We start from the raw sequence: 6,000 nt of genomic DNA, 5'->3' as shown, positions 1-6,000 counted from the left end.
CATGAAAGATAAGATGAAATGCTAATTTTCTTTTTCTTTTCCCTTCTTTTTTCCTTTTTTCTTTTTTTTCTTAAATAGCCCAAAAACCGCAATCGGGTTTTCCCCTTTTTTCATTTTTCATATTTTCCCTAAGAAAACATTGAATTTAAATCAAAACAACTAAAACATAATTTTTGAATGCTTTTCTTTTTTTTCAAGAAATTCTATGCTAAAACTTAAAAATAAAATAATAAAATAAAAACTAAAACTAAAAGGTGAATAAACCTAGCACGACAAATAAAAAAATAAATAGTAAATGAAATTTCACTGAAAATTTGGTGTCTACAGTTTGCCCCTCTTTGTCTGAGTTTTGAAAAAACTTGAGACAAAGAAGTAGACACCAAATACTTACCTGTGTTATTTGGTTGTGAACGACTCGAACGATGGGGACTGACCACTTTTGATGAGATTAACTGGGACGAGAAATTTATAATGGACTATCTGAACAAGAAATTTAAAACGGGACTGACCCGAACAAGAATTTAAAACAGGACTGGCCCGAACAGGAATTTAAAACGGGACTGACCCGAACAAAAATTTAAAACGGGACTGACCCGAATAGGAAATTTAAAACGGGACTGACCCGAACAGGAATTTAAATGGGATAGACCCACGGGATAGACCCGGACAGAAATGTAAACGGGATAGACCCACGGGATAGACCCGGACAGAGATGTAAACGGGATAGACCCGGACAGAAATGTAAAGGGGATAGACCCACGGGATAGACCCGGACAGAGATGTAAACGGGATAGACCCGGACAGAAATGTAAATAGGATAGACCCACGGGATAGACCCGGACAGAAATTTAAAATCTTGGGACTGACCCATGTTTAACGGCAACGAAAATGAAATGCTCACTAGTGGGACTGACCCACGGCTAGTGGCGAATGAGAATGAAATGCACACTAGTGGGACTGACCCACGGCTAGTGGCGAATGAGAATGAAATGCACACTAGTGGGACTGACCCACGGCTAGCGGCGATGTAAAACGAAATGCACACTAGTGGGACTGACCCACGGCTAGCGGCAATGAAAAGTGAAACGCTCACTATTGGGACTGACCCACGGCTAGTGGCAATGTAAATGAAATGCGCACTAGTGGGACTGACCCACGGCTAGTGGCAATGAAATGTGAAACGCTCACTAGTGGGACTGACCCATGGCTAGTGGCGGTGTAAAATAAAGTGCTCACTAGTGGGACTGACCCAACGGCTAATGGCAGAATAAAAGAAAGGGCTCACTAGTGGGACTGACCCAACGGCTAGTGGCCAAAAGAAAGAAATGCGCACTAGTGGGACTGACCCAACGGCTAGTGGCGAATGAGAATGAAATGCACACTAGCGGGACTGACCCACAGCTAGCGGCGATGTAAAACGAAATGCTGGTGTGTATGAAGAGACTGTGTAAGACTTGCTTGAAAAATCATTCGAAAATTTGCCCCAGTGTGATGAATTGGTCAGTGGGATCAAACCCAAACCTGCCTTAGTTGGTGGTACAAAATCCAAGCCCAACGTGATAAAGTGATGTTGGCGGCACTAAATCTAGGTCCAACATGATGTTTGTGAAGTTGGCGACACTAAATCCAGGCCCAAAGTGATCTTTGTGAAGTTGGCGGCACTAACTCCAGGCCCAACGTGATAAAGTGAATGTTCAGTAGGATAAGACCCAGTCCTGCCATCCAATTGGTCAAGAAATTGGATTTGATTTGTCAAGATACAAGAAATTAAATTTGATTTTCCAAAAAACAAAAATTTGAACTTGATTTTTTGATTTTTTGACTTTTGAATTTTTCTGATATTTCGAGAGAATCTTTTCCAAAAAATAATTTGCCCCCAGTGTAGGGCCCTTTTCCCTTCTTTCTTCTCTTTCTTCGGCATCGGCCTTCCACATCACCAGATGCTCTTTCGTCGATTTCAACTATGAATACCTGCACAGGGGGCTTACCAAAATATGACATGCACTCAAATTTCCATGAAAAGAGCAGCGTGATTGATTTGAAAAATGCATTATTTGATTCTTGGACGAAATCCTCAATTGGACTACAAAAATATTTGCCCCTGTGTGGGCTTATCCTCACGAAATCTCTTAAACAAAAATTTGCCCCAGTATGGGCCATTTAATTGCAAAACTTGTTTGGATGACTTTCCATTTATTTGAACACTGTAAGAAACTATGTTTCCTAAAAGAAAGTTTCATGATGAATTTCTTGAAATAAAACCAAATCACAGAAGATGTCTTCCTCACCTTGGCATTGGTGCTTAGGGTAACGGGTCACCACTTGCAGAACCAATCAAGTGGGCGTTATTTCTGATTTTGAGGTGTCTAAAGGAAATGGGAGGTCAAGATTTGTCTTATTCTTGTGCCCAAATTGTATGAATCACATCTTAGTGAAAGCAAATAGTTTGTCACCCTTATTTCTTAAGAAAACGTAGTCCACGTATAAGCTTTATAGGCTTGCAACAATATGGATGGAAACGATAGCTAAACATGTGAAAATTGGTCATAGCCTTATGATCACGAATGATTGATGGACTCCTTAGAAGCATGACCTTTGTTTTGAGTTGTCATGAAGGAATAAGTCAACGATGGACTTTTACGGGCTTGTAATGTGGCTTGAAGACGATAGTTAAAGAAATAATTTTCAAGGACATTGCACCGAAGATCGCATTTTCCAACATTGCCCTCATTTTGGACTCCAAGATCTTGGATTTTGTTTAACTTTTTATCATCACTCAACAGGGTCTTTCAGCATCGAATCTTTTTGCATTTTTCTTTTGCATTTATTTTGCTTGCTTTGCTTTTTCTTTTCCTTTTCTCAAAAGTGCCCTCGCGGGGTTTCACATGAAGAGCAATGTCAACCTCACACCTAATCAATTCAGAAATACATTCAAAAAATTTCTCGGCATCAGTACATGAACATCACTTGCCAATTAGAACATTCCTTGACGGAGATATTGCAAAGAACAGAAGTCAGGACTTTCGGCTTTTGTAATGGGGTCAGGTGGGGTGCTTAGAAAAGTTAAGGCTTGAAAGCGGATTTCAAAAGTGGTTTGAAGAATCCGAGATCGCATTGTTGCGCCAACCCTATTTTAGGGCTAAATCAGAATTTGCCCCAGTTTATGCTCAACTGAGGCTTTTCTCGTTCATTTTCTTTCTTCTTTTGATTTTTCGGCTTTTTGCCATTTTTTGAACTTTCACAAAATTTGCCCCAGTTTATTTTTGAACTGAGGTTCTCTTTTCTCTTTTTCCTTTTGATTTTGTTGCATTATCACTTTTCACTTCTTGAAACTTTTTCTTTTCCAACTCAAACTTGCCCCAGTGTGGGGTTTGCGATTCTCAGGGGTTGCCAAATGAAATATTTTATTCTGAAGGCTCGAAAGGGATAAGTAGGGATAGAATGCTTGATCGGGAAAGAAGAGGGCCTGACTTGTATTCCGTTCCTTACAATGACTCTGAAAGGAAACTTTCATTAATGCGAAATTTCTTGCATGTATCTGAATTAATTGACTGAGGAAGACTCTTGCCCATTCATATCTATGAAACACAAGTGATCCACCGGACAGAACTTGTCCTTTTTCCTCTTTTCTTTTCTTTTCAAAAATTGAAACCCCGGTAGAATCAAATTTCCCCAATTCGCGGTTCCCTTTCCCTTTTTAGTTTTAGCATTTTTGCTTTTTCTCCGTTTTTGGAAAATTCTCCAATCTTCCTCCCCAATGTAGGGTACGATCATAGATGCTTTGAAAAGAACCATCAATTTTAACTCAAATGAGGATGCAAGGGATAAATGGTGTTTAGATTGTAGAAACGATGGCCAAAGTATCATTCTTACACCTCATGACAACCAAAGTAACGAAATGGTCATTGAAAATCCATTCCCCTTTTTGATATCTAAGAATTTCCAATATAGGGTAGTGATCATCAAGGCACTTATTTGAAACGAAATTATTCTTTTAAAGGCTCAAATGGGAGAGCAAATGATAAAATGTGTATAGGTAGAGAAACGAATGCTCAGAGTATCATTCCAAATTTTTCAAAACAAACAAGAATAATGCACATTTTTGCTTTCACTTAGATATGATTGAATCGGATTAGACACCGCGGACATTTTCAAGCAAAAATTGCCCCAATTTGCAATTTATCAATCAATGTGACTGATTTTATTTTAGGGTTAAGTGAAGTGGGCAAAAATATGAATTGTACAGTGAAAGAGAAAAGGTTTCTCATGGGGCCTTTTGAGCGACCTCTTTCAATCTTGAGCACTCTTATTGTGTAGCTCAGATCACCAATCTAGTGTACACAAGGATTTTAGAAAGCATACACTTGCGAATTTCCAGGCTGGAGGTTGAAAAAACCCTCAATTCGGTCTTATTTCTTAAACTTCATCATGAAATCTCTTAATGAGCTCGATAAAGAATGAAATGTACACGAGTATTATACAAAACAAATAATTGTCTGAACAAAAGCTTCATTAATGCCAATGTTTGAAAAATTTTAAAGCAATACATATGAGAAAAATTCTACAAAACTCCTTCGCACATGTATACACATATCCCCTTTTTCTTTGAGCAATGAAATCCCTTAGATGTTTTGCACGATCGCTTTCAAATGAATTTTCAAATTCATATTGTAGGGCCTGCCCAAGAATCAAGTAATACTTGTAATTTTCAAACTTTATTAGATCAAAATTATCATCAGATACAGAAAGATATTTTCACCTTATTGAAATATTTTTATGAATGCAGGGGGAAGGGGGAAAAATAAAAGAAAAATACCCAGAGTTAGTAAGCAAAATTGTAAAATCGGTATGCATATCCTATGGGGAAGCCCTTTTATGCCAAGGGTAGGCCTAGCATGAAAATGCAATCCTCTAGGGTAGGCACTATACCATACCTGATGAATCCGATCAATTGATTAAGTGAAAAATGATTTGAAAAATTTGGCCAATTTGGAGTGAGAAGAAACGTTTGTCCTAAAAATAAGGACAAAGTCCGAATGGATTATTTGCTTTGATTGACGCATGATGTGCCAAAAGGGTAAAATGGTCAAATGCATTGAATGAAATTTGATCATTTATTGAAAATTGAATGGATAACCCTAAAAAATGAATTCAACTAATCAAATGAATTGAATGAAATCAATTGATCAAACAGATCGAATAAAAGGATGATTTATTCAAAATCGACCGAATTGCCCTAAAAATAGGTAAACTGGTCAAATGGATCGGATGATTTATTCAAAATTGATTAGATCACCCTAAAAAAAAGGGTAAACTGGTCAAATGAATTTAAAACCGACTAGCTCGCTCTAAAAATGAATCAAATTGATAAAATGGACTGGATGTAATTGGTGAATAAAATAGTCCAGTGGATTGAATGGAATTGACAGCTTATTGGTGGTTTCAAAAATTTATTGCGAGGCATTAGTCTATGAGCCTTCAAATAATCAAATTTTGGCCTCAATTCATTTATCATCTCAATAGTGAGTAATTACTTGTAAATTTCTTCAAACTAGTGTCCTTCATGCAAGGGATTTTTACCAATCTTGATAAAATGGCCAAAAAGTGATTATTAAACGCTCATATTCCAAAGATCGCTCTATGAAAATGATCGGATCCTACCTTACCTTGTGCACTACCCCTTTGGATGGTACAAAATGTAAACGTGCAAATCTCCTTGGATTAAGTATCTGAGACACAGGACGGTTTATTCCTAACGTGGGGATCCCCTATGTGGCATTCCCTTTCTAGGGTTTATGCATGATGCCAGTTTATTAAAACAGTAAAATATGCAATTTGAAATGAAACATGACCTAAGGGACCCTTTATTTGCCAGGGTGAGCCTAAAATGACATGACATTATTAATTTATGAACGAAATATACCAAAATTTCTTAAACGTCCAATAGCCTGTCTACAAGGGTAGGTTCTAAAAGAAGGCCATGCCAGACCTCTTATTTGC

This window comes from Coffea eugenioides, chromosome 3 (genome assembly GCF_003713205.1).
Source record: "Coffea eugenioides isolate CCC68of chromosome 3, Ceug_1.0, whole genome shotgun sequence".
Taxonomy (NCBI): domain Eukaryota; kingdom Viridiplantae; phylum Streptophyta; class Magnoliopsida; order Gentianales; family Rubiaceae; genus Coffea; species Coffea eugenioides.
The sequence above is the reverse complement of the archived record's forward strand: the minus strand, read 5'-3'. Positions refer to the sequence as shown.